Consider the following 25,434-nt stretch of genomic DNA (forward strand, 5'->3'; position numbering starts at 1 on the left):
TATGGAGCTATCCTTATAATTAATAACTTTGATTGTGATTCAGAAAAATCATGTGTTTACTAAGACATTCATAGAAACAAGTAGTTTTTTTTTTCCTATTTTTTGCTTACATTTAAAGAAAATGTTTTGAGAGAAGTGTTAGTCATTCAGTCATATATAACTCTTTGCAACCCTGTGGACTGTACTCCACCAGATTCTTCTGTCAATGGGATTCTCCAGGCAAGAATATTGGACTGTGTAGCCATTTCCTCCCCAAGGGGATCTTCTCGAAGCAGGGATCAAACCCAGGTCTCCTGGATTGGAGGCAGATTCTTCACTGTCTGAGCCTCCAGAGGCTTCAATTCTCCTAGCAGCATTTTTTCATTTTAGCTTTCTGAATATATACATACATATGATAAAAATAGAGTTTCTTAGAATTAACACTTTAATAAACTGGAAAAAAAATCCTTGTTGCTCATGAGTTCAGTGGTTTTCAGATACGTCCTTTAGAGGTGAAATTTCTTCATCAGTCCTCCGGGGAAGCTGAAGGTGGTTAATGGCAAAACCAAACAGAGAATCTGTTATTAGTTTACAGGTTTTAAATAAGAGATTATCCTGCTTATCTGGGCTAAGAAAAAAATTGAGAGTCATTTATCTAGTCCACCTTCCTTAGCACTAGACCAAACAATTGTGGAATGCTTAAGAATATATTCTGGCATATTACAAATAATTTGTGTTGGACAGTATGACATATTGGGAGGACATATCATTACATATTCATTGTGGAGTACACAATGTTCTATACAGATTCTAATCAAGGACCTCTACTCATTTGCTTAATGAGACCTATAATCCATATATCATTTAATCTGACTATTAATTTTGGCTATTTTTTTTTCACTCTGTGCTTGCACAAATACCTGGCATATAATATAGTCTTAATCAGTCTGTTAAAAGAACAAATACTTGCTTAAAGTGTTCCTAAGCAACTGAAGTTCCAACACTTATGTAATTTCCAGTCAGAAAATACTTATTCCCTCACCACATTTTTGTTTTTCATAAAAGAGAAAAGAGCTCAGCTTCTTTTCTTAAGGAAGGGGTAGTCTTCTAAATGTTTATAAGCCATCTTCTGTCACCTTACTCACCTCTCCTTTTTGATACTGAAAGACTTACCTGATTTCTGAATTTCATATCTGTTGGTTCCCCTTTTCAATGTATCAGTTGCTATCATAGCATTCTCATTCTTGTGCTCTCCCACCTCCTCTGATTCATATCCTCTGGCCCAAACCTCCAAGTGGATGAAGTGGGTCCTGAGGAAGTGTGTTATGCTTCTCTATCCTTTCTACCTGAATAAGACAGGCTTGTGTGGGTCTAGACGTTTCAATCCCAAATGGGATAGAAGATACCATCATATTCTGTAATCTAGCTCTACAAGTGAGAATTGATATTTATGTTAATTCCCATTTGAATTCTTGAGTCTGTTGTCACTTGATCAGAACTTGAAAGGAAGAAGGGAAGATGAATTAACATGTTCAAACTACAGGCAGTATATAATAATTTCTCACACTTATTTTATGTGCAGTATATGTCAGATTCTTTTAAGCACTTTACATAAATTAATATATTTAGTCTCCAGAGTAGCCATTTGAAATATATAGGGTTCAAGTGAGTAAGATCAAACAAACAAACAAAAAATCCCCTGAGGTTAGGTAACTTCCTAAGGTCATAAAGCAGGAAGTGGCAGAACATAGAATCACACCCAATAGTGCAGATACAGAATACCTTAAACACCATGCTATACTGTCTTTAACATTTTCTACTCCCCTTCAATTATCTAGAAGTATATTAAATTAGAATATCATGACTCTGGTTTCCATGAATCCACTATGACCTAGAAGTTGTATTGTTTCGTGTAATACTACAATTTTCTACCCATTAAAAGAAGCTGCTGGTGTAATGAGAAGGAAATGATGGATTTGGCTGTGGATATATTTAACAGATTAGGATAATGGAAACATTCAGTTGAAATACAAAATCTTAGATTACAAACCTTGGCTAACATTCCTTTTTGGAATAGATCTTTTGGAGTTATCTTGCTAAAAATGAAGAGAAATAAACTACTCTACTTTTTAAAAGAGTTTTATAGTCTTCAAGACCTTTCTTTTTCCATAATTCATTATAACATTTTTTACTTAGGGTGGTCAGTTATCATGTCATCTAGTTTATAGAATTTAGAAAAAAGCTCAAAAAGGTTGAATATGATTTATAAGTCTACAAATTTGTGCTAATTATCATTAATTTAGGTTACATAAAGAAAATGGCCCCCAAAGCTTGAGTGATATTACATTTTAAAATATATATTATTTTATTATTCTTGTAACAGAAAACAAATTTGACGAAAAATGGAGAGATAACTATATGTGATGGAAAACTTCATAACCATTTAAAATACAATAATAGATATGAAAGCATAGAAAATGTGGTTTCTTGAGCTGTTCACACAAATAAGCATACAATTTCTTCTTTGAATCATGGAATTGAACTTTCAATCTTTTTTTTTTTTTCCTTTATATAGGGTAAAATACAGTAAACCTTGAACAATATGGGAGTTAGGGGAACCAATCCTCCCCACAGTTGAAAATTCAAGTATAATTTTGCAGTCAGCCCTCTGGATCCATAGTTCACACATCTGTGGATTCAACCAACTGCAGATTGTGTCATACTCTAGTAGTATTTATTGAAAAAAATCCACTTATCAAGTGACCTATGCAGTTCACATCCATTTTGTTCAAGGGTCAACTGTACATTTAAGTGATCTCTGCATAATAAAGATTTTATTGTTTCAGATTTTAGCAGACTCTTCATTACAATAGTATTATATTAATGGTAACAGCTAAAACTTATTGCAGTTTGTCTGTGTGACAGAATTTGTGCTTATTGTTTCACATACATACCTCACTTCATCTTTAGACAGACCTTACACACAGTTTCTGCAATTGTGTAGTAGAAGCTGAATTGCCGAGTAACTAAGAGCTGAAACTCTGGAGCCAAACTGCATGGTTCTGCTCCACCAGTAAATTTGGGATGATCTTGGGCAATTGATGTCATTTCTCTGGAATTTATTTCCTCTTCTCTGAAAGGGAAATAATAATTAAACTTAAATCTTAAGATTGATTGTTTTGAATGTTTAAACAATGCCTGGCAAAAAATATTCTTCAGTGAATGTAAGCCACAAATGTCATTTTTAAAAGGAAGAAACTGAACTTTAGAGGACAAGAATTGCCCAAAGTAATGTAGCTAGCTACTGTAATTAATCTATATTTGAGACCTTCCTTACAATAAATGCAGTCACAAACCTTCCAGGTTTTAATATTTGGCTCATTTGGATGCTGACTTTTCTATCTTTGCTATAAAGGTTTGGTGTCCCTGTTTCTGTTTAAGCTCCCCGCCCCCTCCTCCGCCCAACAGTTCAGCAGTTCATTTTCAGTTCATTTACTGTTCATAGTGAAATTAGTTTAGGAAAAAATTAGTTTTTCCTCCAGAATCTGGAACTCCATGAATAGCCACAGTAGCAACAATCATGGAATTAATTGTGTGATTCCTGTGAGCAAGGCAGTGTTAAGTGCCTTATATATTTTTATTTAATTTAATCATAAAAATAACACTGTAGGTTGAATATCAATATTATATCTATTTTAAAGATGTGGAATCTGAGATCCAAGGTAGTAGCAAATTGCTACAGGACACACAGCTTGTAGGTTCCAGCTGGGATTTGAACTCAGATCTTCTGTCCTGAGATAAATATTGCACCTTCTGTATTACAGAATAACACAAAATTGATGGAGGTTATCTCTGAGAATTTGAGTTTGTAATACTCAATTTTTAGTTGCTTACTCAGTTCCATACAGCTTATATAACATGATCAATATCAAAAAGAGGATGCTATTAGGAAGCAAGGAACATCAGCATTCCTTAGAAGTGCTGAAATGCACAGCACAGACAGATATGCTAAATCTGCACAACACTAGAATAATAACTCCGCTAATGGGAAACATGAAGCCAAGAGCAAATATCAAATAATGGTTTTGAAGAAAAGTTAAAGAAATGCATTCTTAGGAATTTTTGTGAGTTTTGGTTAGATCTGAAGGGTCGATACAGTATTCAGCAGAATACTCCTACTTTGCTATCTCATATACAGCAGTTCGCAAATTATTAGTTTTCCTTGCTGATGTTTCTAATTTAGTTATATTTCTTGGCTTATGTTAGAGCACATTCCAAAGCATACATCTTTGTAAGAACACTCACCTGATTAAAATAGCTGTTTCTACTCCAGGCTCTGATGTTTCCCAGGTTTGACATTCTCTGGACCATTGATATATTTGCCTCTAAAATAGCAGAATTGGAAGTAATTATCAATGCAACTGCATTTCTGATGTATATCTGGCTTTCTGTTACTTTGGAATTATTTTAAAAAAAATAAAATTTAATGGATGTATGGAGTAGGCATCTTTCGGATTTTCTTCAGCATTCATTCATCCTCCTTTTAATAATATGTGATTTCTCCCCAAAAGGCCTTGTCTGCTTACACACTTCACTCCGCTCATTTACTCTCCATAGGTCCAGGGTTTTGCTCTTGGCCCATTTATGATTATGTTACTTGACCACAATGACTCATTCTGTTGTACTTTTATATATGACAATGATGATGATGGAAAGGCAACAGCAATGGCAAAGATTAGGAAGAAATTCTGGCCATGGGAAATTGGATGTGGGAGTTACCATGTAATCCACTTGATTTTTTCCTACCATTTAGTCAGGTATACTGTGCAGTATTTTCTTAGATTTCTGTTCACACCAGAAGTTGGGAAATCTGAATGTGTAGTAGTTCTAATAGAGCTATTTCACCAATGTTGAAGGTGAGAATAAACTGAAATTAACAAAAAATACAAAACAGCTAACATTTACAGAGCATTTAGAATGTGCTATCCCAGGGACGGCGGGGCCTGGTGGGCTGCCATCTATGGGGTCGCACAGAGTTGGACACGACTGAAGTGACTTAGCAGCAGCAGCAGCAGGCAATGTTCTGAACACATTATATGTATTAACTTACTATATTTAAAAGTAATTAAGTAATATGATTCTTCCATTTCCACCAAGTATACATAATTACTCCACTTATTGACTTTGGCTTTCTGAGCCAGGAGAAGAAATACACTATACTGAGTAATATATCGGCCAAAAAGGAACATGACTTATGAGGAAAGAGAAAGCTATGTTGTGTCTTCAGAGTGAATGTTGAGTGTGATACATTAAAAGAAATAAAGGATGAAAATTAAATTGGGTTCAGAATGTGAATATGTGGCCAATTGAATTTAAATTTAATTCTGTAAAAAGAAGGAAGTCAAAACATGTTTTTATGCAGTATTCTAACATAGGAGCTTGTTTTGAGAAGAGTGTAGAAGTGGACTGGGTTGATTGCTTTAGATTTGTCTTCTATGTAATGTTGTTAACAGTTTTTTCCATCTTTTGACTGTTTTATATGTTAAGAAAAAGATACTTTAAATCCATATAGTGATATAAAATACTTACTATTATCAAAATATATAATTTTTAATATCTTGAGGTAGTGGATACTTTTTATATTCTGTAAAGAAAGAGAAACAAAGCTAGTAGAATCAGTGTTACAAATCTAGTTAGAAGAGATGAGGTGGTAAGAGACATACTTGTTGATAAGATAAATAACTGTGATAAGGATCAATTGATCAGTTTATTGCCTCTCAGTGGCATAATTTCTTTGTCAGCTGAACTAACATAAAGCTTTGCTGGTAGAGGTGCAGAAGGAGGAAGGGTTTTCTCTTCCTAGTTTTTGTTGTATTCCTGTTACCTTGTAGCTGCTGTAGCTCCTGACTCTGCAGTTCAAGGCAGCCAGCAGCACTCAGCAGCAAGCAGCTTCCCCTGGCAATCCTTTGGTTTGGTTCATAACAAATTCTAAGGAACAGCACCTCCCAGAGGGAGGCTTCTCCTGGCACCCAAGAGGGCAAGTTTCCAGAAAGTTCCAGAGCAAGGTTTTCCAGCTAGTTGCTCCTACACATCACCAGAGCAAGTGCTTTGCCATTAAAAATAAGTCATGGTTATGCCTTTTCCAGGGAGGTCTGGGTCTCAACCTTGGGCTGGAGGAGGAGGGGTAATTAAGGAGGGAACACTTCCTTGGGTGTTCTCTCTTGCCCACAGGAGTAATGACTGTCTTACTTTGGGTAACAATAGTAGAATATCATAGACTAGGTGCCCTAAACAATAGAAATTTATTTATTATAGAATGGAAGTTCTGGAAACTGGAGGTCTGAGATCAGGGTGCCAGCAAGGTCAAGTTCTAGAAAAGCCCTTCTCCTAGGTTCCAGACTGCTAAGTTCTCTTTGTGTCCTCACATGGCAGAGAGCAGAGAGGAGAAGCAAGCTCTCTCATGACTCTCATAAGGGCAAAAATTTATTCAAGCGGGCTTCACTCCTGTGGCCTCATCTAACGCTTATTACCTCCCAAAGGCCCTACCTCCTAATACCATCACACTAGAGTTCACGGTTTCAGTACATTAATTCTGGAGGGAGAAAAGGAGAAATGTTTATTCCTACCATATTATGTGATATTATGTTTGCTATTAAATTATTAATTATATCTGTGCCTCCTATCTTATTCTGAATTTTCTTTATGTCTTACTAGCCAATCCCTTGTTACTCCAGTCTCCTGCTATAATTAATAATTCTTTATGTTAAATTTTCCTTCTTCAAATTATTGTGTTTTTACTTCCGGATTAGAGATAATTAAATGACAGAAAACAGTTATTTGCACTAAACAGATAAATAACATATAGCTATTTGTAGCCTCTGACTACTATAATGTTCCAAGTAAGTTTTGTCCTTGCTGATTCACCCTTCAGTACTGATTTTTTAAAAAAGTAAATCTCAGATTTAAAATATATTTCTTTGGCAAAACCAATAAAATATTGTAAAGTAATTAACCTCCAATTAAAATAAATAAATTTACATTAAAAAATGAAATATATTACTTTGAGCTTCGTTCAAATTATTTTAAATTGTATTAACGATCTTCTATGACATAGAGTTACTAGCTAACTTACATAGTTAGCATATAGAATACAAACTAAAAACTATGCTCTTATATGCTCTTATATGTTCTCCTTACAAATTTGATCTTATTAAGTGAACAACTAGCATTGCTCCACTTTTTTTTAATTGACTTTTAAATGCATTGTTAAGGATAAGTTACTCTAATGTGGTTTCAATATGTTGTTGTTGTTATTGTTCTGTGCCCAGTTGTGTCCAACTCTGTGACGCCATGGACTGAAGCACACCAGGCCTCCCTGCCCCTCACTATCTCCCAGAGTTTGCCCAAGTTCATGTTCATTATTGGTTTCAGTGTACACTCAGTATGCTGTACTGTGCTGTGCTTAGTCACTCAGTCATGTCTGACTTTTTGTGACCCCATGGACTGTAATCCACCAGGTTCCTCTGTCCAGGGGGATTTTCCAGGCAAGAGAGTGGGTTTCCATGCCCTCTTCCAGGGGATCTTCCTGACCCAGGGATCAAACCCAGGTCTCTCATGTCTCTGGAAGCGGCAGGCAGGTTCTTTGCTTTTAGTGCCATCTAATTTATAAGATGTAAATGTTTTAGAATGATTTTTCTTTAAAAAAAATGCCTTTAAAATCACCCTAATACATTTCTAGGGAAATCAAAGTACTTTAGTGTATATAAATATGTTAATATATAATTGCTGGTAACTGCAGAATAAATGACTTTGAATTCATTGTCATCTGCCAGTCAAACTCTTCATATCAAACTTAATATAGTGGACAAAATGTAGTTTTTTTTAAGTCTACATATTTCAGATCTAGCATCCTGCATGAGGAGAAATATTTTAGAGTAGCTTTTCTATTTACTGAGTAGTTGTTTTTTTCTTATAATAATTGTACCTGCAGTTATTTTTTGGCTCCAATTGAAATGCTATAAAATGTTTTCATAAGCTCCCATTTAAAAGTATTTTCTTATTGAGTAATTGCAATATAAGGGCCTACAATTGCATTAAACATTTGGAATGAATAGGAAAGAATTGAGTGAAAGCAAAATGAATCCATTAAGCCTCTGTTGAATAGAGGCAGGTCAATAGAGAGAAGTCCTAACTCAAAACATTTATTTATATAACTGTATAAAATGTTCATTTTTGAACCTTCCAGGTAAAGCAAAAAGAGAGGTTAACTTTATACAACCTGAAAGATTATCCCCAGATGTCCTGGGGAGATAAATGTTTGTGTCATGGTAGTTCCCTAGAGGGAGGTTACAGAACCCCACCCAGTGTGACTCTGCTGGCATAATAGACTTCAGGGAGATGAGAAGAAAGTCACAGAGATGCTTGTGAATCAAGAAATTGACCCTACCATCAGAGAGCCATCTAAACAATCTTCTTTGATTCAATATAATTTAGCTGGAGAATGTCATTCAGAAAGAATGAAGGAGATGAGGGGAAATTTTACTTATGCCTTAGGAAAGAAGCAAGAAGAAAAAATATTTTAATTGTATGTGCTTTTTTTTAAACAGTGAAAACAATACTACATTGTAATGTTTCATAATGTTATAAAATATAGTTGACACTTTATCTCACATTCAGAGGGATGCCCTCATGCCCAACATTTTAATTTTTCATTATGTATTTTGGTCAGGTCCTAGAGTTCAGGGATTTCTAATGCTACAATTTTTCCCGGAGGTTTCAATGAATATTTTAGTGTTCAAGCAACCCTAGATTGTTGCCCTAAAAGAAACTTATTTAGCAAACTGCATAGAAACACGTGTACACCCGTGGCGGATTCATGTTGACGTATGGCAAAACCAATGCAATATTGTAAAGTAATTAGCCTCTAATTAAAATAAATAAATTAAAAAAAAGAGAAACACTTAGCAATCATTTTCAGTGTATGTCATTTCTTAACTCCAAATGATCTGGTAACTCTGATAATGGTAACTGTTACTGAAGTATTTCATAACCATTATATTTAGGTCAAGGTTTCCCAGGTAGTATTAGTGGTAAAGAACTTGCGTGCCAATTCAGGAGACACCAAGAGACAGAAGTTTGATCCTTGGGTCGGGAAGATCCCCGGGAGGAAGACATGGCTACCACTCCAGTATTCTTGTCTAGAGAATCCCCTGGACAGAGGACACTGATGGGCTACAGTCCACAGGGTCACACAAAGTTGGATACGACTGAAACAACATAGCACACACGCAGACAAATTTAGGTAAAAGACTATATTGACCACATCCAAACTGTTTACCTGTGAAAAATGATACAGCTCTTTTTACATCTTATCTTTTCTGGAGTCAGATAATAAAAAACCTATTAAAAATATACTTAATACTTTCCTTTCTTGATCTTTATAAAACTGAAATATATTTATCATTAACCTTATTTTTGTTTTCAGTCCTATGCAGGGATAATAGAAGATTTAGTTCTCCTGGACATTTAGGATTTTTCATATTACAATGTACATTTTTTGGTAGCTTTGAAATTTCTATAGACTTCTCCAAAGCTCTCATTCTTACATTTTCAAATGTTGGTAGATAACTTTTAATTCAAGAAACATTCATGGATGATTGCAATATGATATATCCTATGGGGTATACGACTAAATAAGATATAATCTTCATCCTTATAGATTTTGGATATAAAAGTAAATGTATTTTGACATTTTTCATTTTTCAAGATATTATTCAAACACCAATCATTTAAACAATGCTTTTGTAAATTTATTGTAAAAACTCTCAAAATCTTTTTAAGTTATGGGCATTTAAAAAATACATTCTCCTTACTCTGACAAAGTCATATGGCATTTTCTGTCATCTGGATGGTAATATTAAAGCTATTTGTAGTGTAAATTACCATACTTTTATTTTTCATATGCGCTTTGCTTAGTTGGATTTCAAATCTACTAATCTACCAAAATATTCAATAGAGTACACAAGGATTAGTGCTTTCCTTAGCTCCTCCAAATTCTTTAGTTATTACGTGCACAGTAATAACTACCTTGAAGCGGCTCATTCAGTGGAGCCAGCTGCTAGGGTCGTGTCCTAAATACAGCTTAAACAGCAGGCTCCAATCTGATGAAACCTGACCAGTAATCGTGGAGCAAACAGAAGCACAGCAGCCATTCATAGTTAAGATTCAGCAGGCACACAAAGCTGAAAGCACCTCTTCTGCTTTGACATTATCTATAGGTCCAATCCTCAATATGCTGATTCTATCATAATACAGAAAATTGGTTAATTCCCTCTGGAAATTAGCAATGAAAAAAGTCTCCCCTTGAATCGCTCTTGCTTCTTCTTTTGATTGGCTGATGTTATCTTTCCTTTACCTGAGGATAAAAGAAACATTTTTCAAGTGTGTCCATTTATAAAACATCTGCACATTTTCTGTAGGTTTGCAGTGCACAACAAGGCTTGTACAAATGAAATGAAGTAAGTATTCTCCAAATCTAATTAGACTATTCTTTAAAAAATCATGATTTCAAAAATATTTTTTTTTTTTAGTAATTCTTGTGAAAATAAAGTGAAAGTGTTAGCCTCTCAATCTTGTCCAACTGTTTGAGACTCCATGGACTGTAGCCTACCAGGCTCTCAATCCCTGGAATTCTTGAGGCAAGAATACTGGAGTGGGTTGCCATTTCCTTCTCCAGTGTATCCTCCTGACCCTGGGATTGAACCCAGATCTCTTGAATTACAGGCAGATTCTTTACCATCTGAGCCACTAGGGAAGCTTTTTAATGATACGCAGTTTTTTTTACTTAGAGCCATATTTTAAGTTCAGGGTGAGGAATTCTGAATGCTCTCTATAGTTATCTCCTGCTTCTTGAATACACTGATGGTATCCCTCTCTACTGCAATACAGGCAGGTGCGTGCACACACAAACACACATGCTACAATATCCTGATTATGTCACACATTAGCTATAATATGGTAAAACGCTGGCAACTACTTACATGAAAACTCATTATGGAAAAATGCATGTAGAGAGATTTTTCTATCACGATAATTCTGAAGGTGATGATTTTGAGATTTGTGGGTTGCTGAGTGTACCCTACATTGGCTACACCCTTTGTCTTTTGCAAATATATCCAGATGATATCTGTTAAATGTGCCACAATATATGTAATTACTGTGACCTTTAAAATTAGGATTAAGTCAGTCAGTCTTCTTGTGATGTTAGTGCACTGATGAATCTCTCTGTTCAAAGGAATGAGATAGTTTTCATGTAGAGTCGTTTAGAAACAAGGACTCCCTTATTTCTTTCCATTGTAAACCTAATATATATACTTTTATTATTGTGTATTTGATTAATGCTACTTCGTTTGTCTTTTATGTCAAATATAGTTTTCTTCTCTCACCTTCCCCCACCACCCAGGATAAAGATCACTGAATTTTAACTGGCCTTGTTCCCAGTGTTCAACACTGAACCACCAGCCAATTTACAGGTAGGTTTAATGAATGGTTTTGATTAAGATAATGATACTTATCTAGTTACTATTTACAGACCATTTAACAACAATGATCACTTTTTAATTTTCTAGCATACCTTGTGGCTTGTATGCGAATTTAAAAGAGATAAGTACAATTTAAAAAAAAAAAAAACTGTTTTGATCCTAACCTTTATGATTTGGCTGTCTTTTTGACTGATTTTGTAGCCATTTCTCTATCTCAGTGTTAACTATAGTTTATTTTGATGAGTTTACACAGTTTTAAATTAATTTTCCTCCTTTTTGAGCAATTTTCCCCTTTTATTCTCACTGGTTTTCAATTAGAAACTTATGACCATAGGGTAGAGAAAAGTTTTAATGACTTAAACATAAATTTTATCTACTGTCACTATTTCAAGTAGTCATATTTAGTTCATTAGATAGGTTTCACTGTACTTTTTATTTTAAATAATGGGTTCTTAGTAAACCCATGTCTGTGGTTTTGTAGAACTTTAATGAACTTCATCTACAAATCAAGTTTCTATATTTTACTTTCTTCTTGTAATAATGGTGGTACAAAGCAGGGCCTTGAATGTGCTACTGTTAGTCCAATAGGTCCTAATTCAAATATGCTAGAGATGAATTTTCAATGTAATAAAATACTATTACTACTCCTACTATTATTGTCACTACAATAATAGCTACAAATCCACTAGACATATCCATTAAATATTTACTCTGAACTTAATGATGACATTCCAACTAGGGCAATTGTTTTATCTATGATGTAGATGTAGAAAATTGTGATTTAAAAGTTTGAGTAATATGGCTAACTAATGCTATTAAATGATAGAGCTGGAACTCAAACCCAGGTCTATAGAGTTCCAAATGGAATTCTCTTAGCCCTTATATTTACCCTGTATTTGAACATGGGGCAAAAGTTTGCAGAGAAAAAAATCTCACATATCTGGTAGATAAGCTTTTAAATGCACTTTTAGAAATCCTAATTATCTAATGCCATTCTTTCAGATTGGCTATTGCTTGAGGGTGACTAGAGGCAACTGTAAGGTTTTGGAAAAAAATTCTATCCACATATTTCTTAAACTCAACCCAATGAGGACTCCTTGTGAGAAACAGTAATGTCTGACTATGGAACCTGAGTTCTTCAAATAACTACTGAAGATTTGGGATTGTAGAGATAGGAGTTTGAGAAAGAACATGGGAAACATTCAATCTATTAGAGATGAAGCTTACCTTAAGCAACACAGCCTTTACTCTAATAATAATTCAAAATTAATATGAATTCTTAATTAAATTAAAAAACTGAAATGATGTTTAATAACCTAGCATGTAATTATAGTCTTTTCAACATCAGAATCAATTTCATACCACCATACCTGGATTTTATTCAATACTTTTTCATCAACATTCCTTATAAATGCCCTGTATAATGTGAGGACCAGCTTCTAATCTTGGTAAAAGGTATTATTCATAAGCAAAATATAAATGATTTAAAATTTACAGTTTCTATACTAAATAGTAAAGGGAATTACCACCTTTCAGGTAATGCCCTAAAAATTCCAACTGCCATCAAAGAAATTACTTTCAGAAAAGAACCATAATGTAAGCAAATCTTGTTTTCATTTCATTCTTGAAGTTCTATACTTTTCTATTCCCACTATACCTTTCCAAAGGATATAAAACTCTTTTTTCCCTTTGTTCAGCATAAACATTTTTTCTACTGTCAGATCAGAACTCTTTAAAGAAGAGACCATTTTTAAAGGGGTCTTACATAAACATTGAGAAAATAAGATAAATAAAAGTAATGCATTATTGATTATTTCAAAATATAAAGCAAGCTTTCTGAATAAATAAGGTTAGTAAAATAAATTTATAAAATATAAAAAAGTAAAAATTGTTCATTTAAAAATTACTAAAGATCTACTCAAAAAATATAAAGTAACTTTATTAGCCATGACATGTTGGAATTGAATCAGATCAGCTAGCTGATTTTCTAGTATAACCTCTTGACTGCTACCTGGCTACTAAGGCTTATTTTCTGTGCCATAGCAACTCTCTTAGTCACTCAAAGATTTATGTTATTCTTTCTACATCCTTAACCGATAATTTCAAGTGCATTTTTCTCATGCACCATTCAATATCATGGTAATTCAAGTCTATGGCCTGACTAGTAATGTTGAAGAAGCTGAAATTGAATGGTTCTACGAAGACCTACAAGACCTTTTAGAACTAACACCCAGAAAAAATGTCATTTTCATTATAGGGGACTGGAATGCAAAAGTAGGAATTCAAGAAATACCTGGTCTTTTTCTTTCTGGCTTACTTCACTCTGTATAATAGGCTCCAGTTACATCCACCTCATTAGAAGTGATTCAGATGAGTAACAGGAAATTTGGCCTTGGAGTACAGAATGAAACAAGGCAAAGGCTAAAAGAGTTTGGCCAAGAGAATGAACTGGTCATGGCAAACACCCTCTTCCAATAGCACAAGAGAAGATTCTACACATGGACATCATCAGATGGTCAACACCGAAATCAGATTGATTATATTCTTTGCAGCTAAAGATGGAGAAGCTCTATACAGTCAGCAAAAACAAGACTGGGAGCTGACTGTGGCTCAGATCGTGAACTCCTTATTGGCAAATGCAGACTGAAACTTAAGAAAGTAGGGGAAACCACTATACCATTCAAGTATGACCTAAATCAAATCCCTTATGATTATACAGTGGAAGTGAGAAATAGATTTAAGGGACTAGATCTGATAGACAGAGTGCCTGATGAACTATAGATGAAGGTTCATGACACTGTACAGGAGACAGGGATCAAGACCATCCCCATGGAAAAGAAATGCAAAAAAGCAAAATGGCTGTCTGAGGAGGCCTTACAAATAGCTGTGAAAAGAAGAGAAGTGAAAAGCAAAGGAGAAAAGGAAAGATATTCCCATTTGAATGCAGAGTTCCAAAGAATAGCAAGGAGAGATAAGAAAGCCTTCCTCGGATATCAATGCAAAGAAATAGAGGAAAACAATAGAATGGGAAAGACTAGAGATCTCTTCAAGAAAATTAGAGATACCCAGGAAACATTTCATGCAAAGATGGGCAAAATAAAGGACAGAAATGGTATTGACCTAACAGAAGCAGAAGATATTACAAAGAGATGGCAAGAATACACAGAGGAATTATACAAAAAAGATCTTCATGACCCAGATAATCACAATGGTGTGATCACTCACCTACAGCCAGATATCCTGGAATGTGAAGTCAAGTGGGCCTTAGGAAGTATCACTGTGAACAAAGCTAGTGGAGGTGATGGAATTCCAGTAGAGCTATTTGAAATGCTGAAAGATGATGCTGTGAAAGTGCTGCACTCAATATGGAAGCAAATATAGAAAACTCATCAGTGGCCATAGGACTGGAAAAGGTCAGTTTTCATTCCAATCCCAAAGAAAGGCAATGTCAAAGAATGCTCAAACTACCTCACAATTACACTCATCTCCCTGGTGGTTCAGAGGTTAAAGCATCTGCCTCCAATGTGGGAGACCCAGGTTTGATCCCCGGGTTGGGAAGATCCCTTGGAGAAGGAAATGGCAACCCACTCCATTACTCTTGCCTGGAGAATCCCATGGATGGAGGAGCCTGGTAGGCTACAGTCCAAGGAGTCGTAAAGAGTCGGACATGACTGAGCGACTTCACTTTCACTTTCACACTCTAGTAAAGTAATGCTCAAAATTCTCCAAGCCAGGCTTCAGCAATAAGTGAACTGTGAACTTCCAGATGTTCAAGCTGGTTTTAGAAAGGCAGAGGAACCAGAGATTCACCAACATCCTCTGAATCATCGAAACAACAAGAGAGTTCCAGAAAAACATCTATTTCTGCTTTATTGACTATTCCAAAGCCTTTGACTGTGTGGATCACAACAAATTGTGGAAAATTCTGAAAAAGATGGGCATACCAGATCACCTGACCTGCCTCTTGAGAAACCTATATGCAGGTCAGGAAACAACAGTTAGAACTGGACATGGAATGACAGACTGGTTCCAAATAGGAAAAGGAGTACGTCAAGTCTGTATATTGTCACCCTGCTTATTTAACTTATATGCACAGTACATCATGAGAAACCCTGGTCTGGATGAAGAACAAGCGGGAATCAAAATTGCTCGTAGAAATATCAATAACCTCAGATATGCAGGTGACACCACCCATATGGTAGAAAGCAAAGAAGAACTCAAGAGCCTCTTGATGAAAGTGAAAAAGGAGAGTGAAATAGTTGGCTTAAAGCTCAACATTCAGAAAACTAAGGTCATGACATCTGGTCCCATCGTGAAAGTGAAAATGAAGTTGCTCATTCGTGTCTGACTCTTTGTGACCCCGTGGATTGTAGCCCACCAAGCTCCTCTGTTCATGGGATTCTCCAGGCAAGAATACTGGAGTGGTTGCCATTTCCTTCTCCAGGGGATTTTCCTGACCCAGGGATCGAACCCAGGTCTCCCACATTGCAGGCAGACGCTTTAACCTCTGAGCCACCAGGGAAGCTATAAGTTCATGGCAAATAGATGGGGAAACAGTAGAAACAGTGGCTGACTTTATATTTCTGGGTTCCAAAATCACTGCAGATGGTAATTGCAACCATGAAATTAAAAGACGCTTACTCCTTGGAAGGAAAGTTATGATCAACCTAGATAGCATATTAAAAAGCAGAGACATTACTTTGTCAACAAAGGTCCATCTAGTCAAAGCTATGGTTTTTCCAGTAGTCATGTATGGATGTGAGAGTTGGACTATAAATAAAGCTGAGCCCCGAAGAATTGATGCTTTTGAACTGTGGTGTTGGAGAAGACTCTTGAGAGTCACTTGGACTGCAAGGAGATCCAACCAGTCCATCCTAAAGGAGATCAGTCCTGGGTGTTCATTGGAAGGACTGATGTTGAAGCTGAAACTCCAAAATTTTGACCACCTGATGTGAAGAGCTGATTCATTTGAAAAGACTCTGATATCGAGAAAGATTGAAGGCGGGAAGAGAAGGGGTCGACAGAGGATGAGATTGTTGGATGGCATCACTGACTCAATGGACATGAGTTTGGGCAAAATCCGAGAGTTGGTGATGGACAGGGTGGCCTGGCGTGCTGCAGTTCATGGGATCGCAAAGAGTCAGACACGACTGAGCGACTGAACTGAACTGAACTGATGCAAATACCTTACTCAGAAGAACCCTGCTGCCACTGACACTGTATAAATATCTCCTGAAAATATATATATTGTCCTTTACTTTTGTTTAGAAAGTTTTATCATAGGCAGACATTTAATTTTTATGATAATGCCATACATCTGTAATTTCCTTTGTAATGATTTCATTGCTTTAAGGCCTAAATAAACCACTCTTTATACACACACACACACACACACACATATATATATATATATATATTTATATATATGTATATATACATATATACCCATTTACTCAGGAAGGCTGGCCATCCTAAATCATTTTATTCTACTCATTTTTCTATGACCTTGTCCTGCTTGTTATTTTACAATATTTGTTGTAAATTCTTTTATTTCAAGTCTCTCTTCAATTACATATCTACTTCAGATAATGCACATTTCAAGAAAATAGATTTTGTTCACCACTGTAATCCTACATCCTAAATCAGAGAAGGCATTCAATATATATTGAAAATGTTGAATGAATGTTGATAATATAATTAGGATTTCAAGTGCTTCTCTGGAAATATGAAAAGAAAAGATTATCTACAAGCATATTTTTTATGTCAGGAACTTTATATTTAGCATTTTAGCTAATTGTTATAATAGTTCTGCAGGAAAGGCAGCATTATCTTCAGTTTTTAAGTTATGAAAATGACATTCAAAGAACCTAATAGTTCCCCTTTGTCACAAAGTTTCACATTCAGACAGCAATAATATACTTCTGCCATCTAACTGTAAATACAGTGTTTTTTTAAACAATACTGACTTAGAACCTGTGCATCCAATTGTTGAACATAAAAATTTAGCTCTATTATTAGATGGCAAAGCAGGGGAAATGTTTCTATTCGAGCCATTAGTAACCACTAGTTGATAGCCCAATTTATCCAAGGGATGCAAAACATTGAAATTTAGCTTTTGTTGTTTACCCTGTGGCTTATGTTGTTGCTGTTTAGTCACTCAGTCATGTCAAACTCTTGTGACCCCACGGTTTGCAGTACGCCAGGCTTCTCTGTCCTTCCCCATCTCCTGCGGTTTGTTCAAACTCATGTCCATTGAGTCATGTCCATCCAGCCATCTCATCCTATCTCATCCCCTTCTCCTGCCTTCAGTCTTTCCCAGCACCAGTGTCTTTTCCAATGAGTCATCTCTTTGCATCAGGAGGCCAAAGTATTAGAGCTTAAGCTTAAGCATCAGTCCTTTCAATGAATATTCAAAGTTGATTTCCTTTAGGATTGACTGGTTTGATCTCCTTGCTGTCCAAGGGACTCTCCAAGTCTTATTTAGCCCCACAGTTCAAAGGCATCAATTCTTAGGTGCTCAGCCCTTTTTATTATCCAGCTCTCACATCTGTACCTGACTACTGAAAAAAAACATAACTTTGACTAAACATACCTTTGTTGGCAAAGTAACATCTCTGCTTTTAATTTATTTATTTATTTATTGAATACAAATGTATTTATTTTAATTGGAGGTTAATTACTTTACAATATTGTATTGGTCTTGCCATACATCAACATGAATCCGCCACAGGTATACCCATGTTCCCCATTCTGAACCCTCCTCCCTCCACCCTCCCCGTACCATCCCTCTGGGTCATCTCAGTGCACCAGCTCCAAGCATCCAGTATCATGCATCGAGCCTGGACTGGTGATTCGTTTCATATATGATATTATACATGTTTCAATGCCATTCTCCCAAATCATCCCACGCTCTCCCTCTCCCACAGAGTCCAAAAGACTGTTCTATACATCTGTGTCTCTTTTGCTGTCTCGCATTGCTTTTTAAAACACTAGGTTTGTCATTGTTTTTCTTCCAACAAGCAAGCATCTTTTAATTTTATGGCTGCAGTCAGTTCACAGTGATTTTGGAACTGACAAAAATAAAGATTTATAATATCACAATTAAAAGGGCAATCTAAGTCTTACTTGGTTGGTCATATTTTTCTTCAAGAAACTATAGTAAAACCAAGGTTGTTTAATTTACCTGATAATTTTGTTTAATATAAAATGCCCTCATTTTGTGTTTCTTTTTTTAAAAATTTTATTTTATTTAACTTTACAATATTGTATTGGTTTTGCCATATATCAAAATGAATCTGTCACAGGTATACATGTGTTCCCCATCCTGAACCCTCTTCCCTCCTCCCTCCCCATACCATCACTCTGGGTCGTCCCAGTGCACCAGCCCCAAGCATCCAGTATCATGCGTCGAACCTGGACTGGCGACTCGTTTCATATATGATATATTTCTTTTAAGAAATTTAAATCCATTTATCTTCTGGAGCAAATTTATTTGTACACAAGCACACATACACCCACATCCCATCCTCCCTAATTCCTTCCCTCAATGCACAAGAATTTTTAGGGTTTTATTGTTTTAATTTCTAGAAAAATTGACCTTTATACTTATTTAATGCACAGAAATATAAAGAATTGATTGTTTCTACTATACTATTGCTCCTGTTATATGCACATTATCCTATGTTGTTGTTGTGTTGTTTCAGTCATACCTGACTCTTTGCAACCCCATGGACTGTCGCCTGCCATGCTCCTTTGTCCGTGGGATTTTCAAGGCAAGAATACTGGAGTGCATTGGTATTTCCTCCTCCAGGGGAACATCCCATTGCAGGGATTGAAACTGCATCTCCAGCATTGGCAGACAGATTCTTTACCACTGAACCACCTAGGAAGCCCTTGTGTTATATTTATGCTGCTAAGTTGCTTCAGTCATGTCTGACTCTGTGCGACTCCATAGACGGCAGCCCACCAGGCTCCCCCGTCCCTGGGTTTCTCCAGCAAGAACACTGGAGTGGGTTGCCATTTCCTTCTCCAATGCATGAAAGTGAAAAGTGAAAGTGAAGTCGCTCAGTCGTGTCCAGCTCTGTGTGACCCCATGGACTGCAGCCTACCAGGCTCCTCCGTCCATGGGATTTTCCAGGCAAGAGTACTGGAGTGGGGTGCCATTGCCTTCTCCGTGTGTTATATTTATAGATAACATTATATTCACAGTTAATAGTTCCTGTGACACACACATTATCTTAAGTTTATGTTGTTGTGTTGTGTTCAATTGTGTCTGATTCTTTGTGACCCCATGGATTGTAGTCTGCTGAGTAACTCTGTCTATGGGATTTCTCAAGCAAGAATACTGGAGTGGGTTGCCATTTCCTTTTCCGGAGGATCTTCCCAACCCAGGGATCAGATCCATGTCTTCTGCAGTGCAGACAAATTCTTTACCTCTGAGCCACCAGGAAAGCCCCCAAAATACATCTTATCCCGTCATAAATATTTTCACCTTGGGGAAACTTACATAGCTCCCTCTCCCACTAATTCTCATGCACATACAATGCAAATACAAAATGTCCTAGATAAAATTACCATGCAGATGAAGTTTGGCATTGAAACATGTATAATATCATGTATGAAATGAGTCTCCAGTCCAGGTTCGATGCACGATACTGGATGCTTGGGGCTGGTGCAATGGGACGACCCAGAGGGATGGTATGGGGAGGGAGGAGGGAGGAGGGTTTCAGGATGGGGAACACGTGTATACCTGTGGTGGATTCATTTGATATTTGGCAAAACCAATACAATATTGTAAAGTTTAAAAATAAAATAAAATTTAAAAAAAAAAAAAACAATAGGAGTGAAAGAAATATACTTTTTATAGGACTAGGGGGAATGTTTGTGTAATCCAAAGAAGAAATGACATTGAACTGCAGCAAGAAACTGAAGCAAGAAACTGCAGTTTTGTACTGGAAAGCCAGTAGCACTCTATTCCTGAATTTTCATTTTTCCACTTTCTGCATATTTGTTCTGTTTTCCTTTCTCTGTAGGCCAGCATTTTTTTGCTTATTTGTCCAAAAGAATGGAAATTGGTGCATTAATGGCTTCTAGGTTTATATCCTCTTTTTTAATAGGCCAGTTCATGGTAAGCTATTTTTAACTTAAATTCCAAGCTTGCAAAAGATAGAATGAAAATATTCCAGTTTAGGTGTTGTTCAGTAGCCTGCAGCCAGGAGAGTCAAATTATAGAAAAGAAACAATGATACAAGGAAGTAAACCTGTGGGTAGGCAGGCAGTGCCCAAAAAGAAGACCAGATTGACACTCAGATTAGTGCCCACTGAATTTCCTACAATTTGCCATTACATTATTAGCTTACAGGGCTTATTAGCTAGCAATTTTTGATTCATTAAGGCAATTTGGTGATCATATTCTCATGCTGTACACATAATTTGGAAACTACAGAAATCATGTTCCAGGGAGTATTCAGGGCTATGAAATAAACCCAATACATAATATATGAATATCAAATTTCCTTCATAGCTATTAATTTAATATGGTTATATCATAATTAAAAATAGACATACTAAAAGTACCAACCAATTTTAATAAATATTTTATCTCAGTTTACCATACATGCTGCTGCCTGCCAAGTCGCTTCAGTTGTGTCCGACTCTGTGCGACCCCATGAATCGCAGCACGCCAGGCCTCCCTGTCCATCACCAACTCCCGGAGTTCACTGAGACTCACATCCATCGAGTCAGTGATGCCATCCAGCCATCTCATCCTCTGTCGTCCCCTTCTCCTCTTGCCCCCAATCCCTCCCAGCATCAGGGTCTTTTCCAATGAGTCAACTCTTCCCATGAGGTGGCCAAAGTACTGGAGTTTCAGCTTTAGCATCATTCCTTCCAAAGAAATCCCAGGGCTGATCTCCTTCAGAATGGACTGGTTGGATCTGCTTGCAGTCCAAGGGACTCTCAAGAGTCTTCTCCAACACCACAGTTCAAAAGCATCAATTCTTCGGCGCTCAGCCTTCTTCACGGTCCAACTCTCACATCCATACATGACCACAGGAAAAACCATAGCCTTGAATAGACAGACCTTTGTTGGCAAAGTAATGTCTCTACTTTTGAATATGCTATCTAGGTTGGTCATAACTTTTCTTCCAAGAAGTATGCGTCTTTTCATTTCATGGCTGCAATCACCATCTGCAGTGATTTTGAAGCCACCAAAAATAAAGTCTGACACTGTTTCCACTGTTTCCCCATCTATTTACCATGAGGTGATGGGACCAGATGCCATGATCTTGGTTTTCTGAATGTTGAGTTTTAAGCCAACTTTTTCACTCTCCTCTTTCACCTTCATCAAGAGGCTTTTTAGTTCCTCTTCACTTTCTGCCATAAGGGTGGTATCATCTGCATATCTGAGGTTATTGATATTTCTCCCAGCAATCTTGATTCCAGCTTGTGCTTCTTCCAGCCCAGCGTTTCTCACGAAGTACTCTGCATATAAGTGAAATAAGCAGGGTGACAATATACAGCCTTGACATAGTCCTTTTCCTATTTGGAACCAGTCTGTTGTTCCATGTCCAGTTCTAACTGTTGCCTCCTGACCTGCATACAGGTTTCTCAATAGGCAGATCAGGTGTTCTGGTATTCCCATCTCTTTCAGAATTGTCCACAGTTTATTGTGATCCACACAGTCAAAGGCTTTGGCATAGAATATGGTTTGCTTATTGGTATTATATAACAATAGGCATTTGTCTATAAGCATATTAGTTTTTGGTTGCTTACCCCTTGTGTTGTGGAAGTATTTTTACAGTTTTTGGTTTTTATGGATAATAATTTTATGTACATTCTAGGTATGCCATTTGGAATATATTTCTCTTGGCACATATATTAGCAGTGGAACTTCTGGATCATAGAACATGCATATTTTAAGCTACAGATGTTACTGGAAACTTCCTCAATGGCTCAGTGGTAAAGAATCTGCCTGCCAATGCAGGAGATCTGGGTTTAATCTCTAAGTTGAGGAGATCCTGTGGAGAAGGAAATAGCAACCCACTCCAATATTATTGCCTGAGAAATCCCAGGGACAGAGGAGCCTGCCAGGCTACAGTCCATGGTGCCTCAAAGGGTCAGACATGACTTAAGTGACTAAATAACAGGAACAATAATATATTACCAGCTTTCCAAAGCTTTATTATCACCTTATTCTTAAATCATCAATGAATGAGAGTTCTGGTTACTTTACATTCTTGCTAACACTTGACTTGTAAGTCTATTTTTGCATTGATGAATATAGATTGGGTCAAAAGTATGATGTTAATTATTAATCTTTCCCTTCCTAGGTGGCTCTCATGGTAAAGAACCTGCCTGCCATTGCAGGTAGACTTAAGAGATATGTGTTCAGTCCCTGGGTTGGGAAGATCCCCTGCAGGAGGGCACAGCAGCCTACTCCAGTATTCTTAACTGGAGAATTCCATGGACAGAGAGATGGTCTACAGTCCGTAGGATTGCAAAGAGTCATGCACTACTGAAGTGATTTAACATGCATACACATGAATTGTAACATGTTTTAATTTGAGTTTCATTTAAAATTTTTTTTCACTTGAAATGTCTATTCATATATTTTCTTCATTTTTAATAGGGTTTTTCTTTTTTACTTTTTTGGGTTTTCTCTATATATTTGGAGGAGGCAATGGCAATCCACTCCAGTACTCTTGCCTAGAAAATCCCATGGACGGAGGAGCCTGGTGGGCTGCAGTCCATGGCGTTGATAAGAGTCGGGCACGACTGAGCGACTTCACTTTTACTTTTCACTTTCATGCATTGGAGAAGGAAATGGCAACCCAATTCAGTATTCTTGCCTGGAGAATCCCAGGGACAGAGGAGACTGGTGGGCTGCTGGTGATGGGGTCGCACAGAGTAGGACACGATTGAAGTGACTTGGCAGCAGCAGCAGCATATATATTTAGTATTCAAATAATTTGTTGTAATATGAATTTCAAATAGTTTTGTCTACTCTGTGGCTTAACTATTCACTTTCTAATATATTTTGATATGCAGAATGTCATAAATTTTGATATAATCCTGTTTATAATATTATTTTCCTTACAAATTTCTGTTTGCAAAGTAAGCTTAAAATTTGTTAAACTCTAAATCTGTACATCTTAAAAAGGTAAATTTTACTCTATATGAATTCTTCCATAAATTCCCACTCCTCTCATATATGTTAATTGTGTATACCTACTTACTATCTTATTTTTAATGATTTTCTAGAAGCATAATGCTCTACCTCTAACATTTATATATACAATTCACATACAATTGTGTGTGTGTGTGTGCGGTATGAGATAGGGATCAATGGATATATATTTCATTGATACAATTTGTTTTAAAGATTTCACCCACTTCACTTAAATGCCACATTGGATGTAAATTAACTGTTGTGTTTCACTAATTTATTTGGGTTCTCCTAGTACCTGATAGCACACATGAAGCTTTAAAATAAACTTAACCACTAGGTTAAATTTTCCATCAGTTTTTTGCTTCATCAGTATTGTCTTGGCTATTCTTGGTTCATTTAACTTCCATTTAAACTTGAAAATAAACCAAACAACTCTGAACACACAGATAGACACACAAAACACTCCTACATTATATGTGCAGTGACTCAAACCTATAGATCAGTTCTTTATGGTATTGAATCATTTTATTCATGAACATAGTATATTCTTAAATGTTTAAGGAGCTCCTTTAATTTTTCTCAATAGCATTTATGCATTTCTGTGCAGTGTTGTCTTATTCTTTTAAATTCTTACAACTAGATTAATTCACAATAATCTTTTCAAAGTAACTATAAATGACATTTATTTAACATATTAAATAAATTTTATTAAATTAGATATTATTATTTCTTCAAATATAATGGATTTTTATACATGGAAAATTTGCTTAAATTATCTTACTATGTTTCATTTTAACCCTATCAATTTATATTTTCAGATCAGATCAGATCAGTCGCTCAGCCGTGTCCAACTCTTTGCGACCCAATGAATCGCAGCACGCCAGGCCTCCCTGTCCATCACCAACTCCCAGAGTTCACTCAGACTCACATCCATCGAGTCAGTGATGCCATCCAGCCATCTAATCCTCTGTAGTCCCCTTCTCCTCCTGCCCCCAATCCCTCCCAGCATCAGAGTCTTTTCCAATGAGTCAACTCTTCCCATGAGGTGGCCAAAGTACTGGAGTTTCAGCTTTAGCATCATTCCTTCCAAAGAAATCCCAGGGCTGATCTCCTTCAGAATGGACTGGTTGGATCTCCTTGCAGTCCAAGGGACTCTCAAGAGTCTTCTCCAACACCACAGTTCAAAAGCATCAATTCTTCAGTGCTCAGCTTTCTTCACAGTCCAACTCTCACATCCGTACATGACCACAGGAAAAACCATAGCCTTGACTAGACAGACCTTTGTTGGCAAAGTAATGTCTCTGCTTTTGAATATGCTATCTAGGTTGGTCATAACTTTCCTTCCAAGGAGTAAGCGTCTTTTAATTTCATGGCTGCAGTCACCATCTGCAGTGATTTTGGAGCCCAGAAAAATAAAGTCTCTCACTGTTTCCACTGTTTCCCCATCTATTTACCATGAAGTGATGGGACCAGATGCCATGATCTTCGTTTTCTGAATGTTGAGCTTTAAGCCAACTTTTTCACTCTCCACTTTCACCTTCATCAAGAGGCTTTTAAGTTCCTCTTCAGTTTCTACCATAAGGGTGATATCATCTGCATATCTGAGGTTATTGATATTTCTCCCGGCAATCTTGATTCCAGCTTGTGTTTCTTCCAGTCCAGCATTTCTGATGATGTACTCTGCATATAAGTTAAATAAGCAGGGTGACATTATACAGCCTTGACATACTCCTTTTCCTATTTGGA

At 36.5% G+C, this 25,434-nt stretch overlaps 1 long non-coding RNA gene across 2 annotated transcripts in view; it reads left to right on the forward strand.

The window, feature by feature from the left end:
• Window positions 1-25,122, forward strand: part of LOC133250107 (uncharacterized) — a 70,264-nt gene extending 45,142 nt beyond the window's left edge. For both annotated transcript variants that reach the window (XR_009737233.1, XR_009737234.1), the window contains 2 exons: window positions 11,410-11,510; window positions 24,507-25,122. This is a non-coding gene — a long non-coding RNA (uncharacterized LOC133250107). The remainder of the gene's footprint in view (window positions 1-11,409; window positions 11,511-24,506) is intronic.
• The last annotated feature ends 312 nt before the right edge of the window (window positions 25,123-25,434 follow it).

Source organism: Bos javanicus, chromosome 6 (genome assembly GCF_032452875.1).
Source record: "Bos javanicus breed banteng chromosome 6, ARS-OSU_banteng_1.0, whole genome shotgun sequence".
Taxonomy (NCBI): Eukaryota; Metazoa; Chordata; class Mammalia; order Artiodactyla; family Bovidae; genus Bos; species Bos javanicus.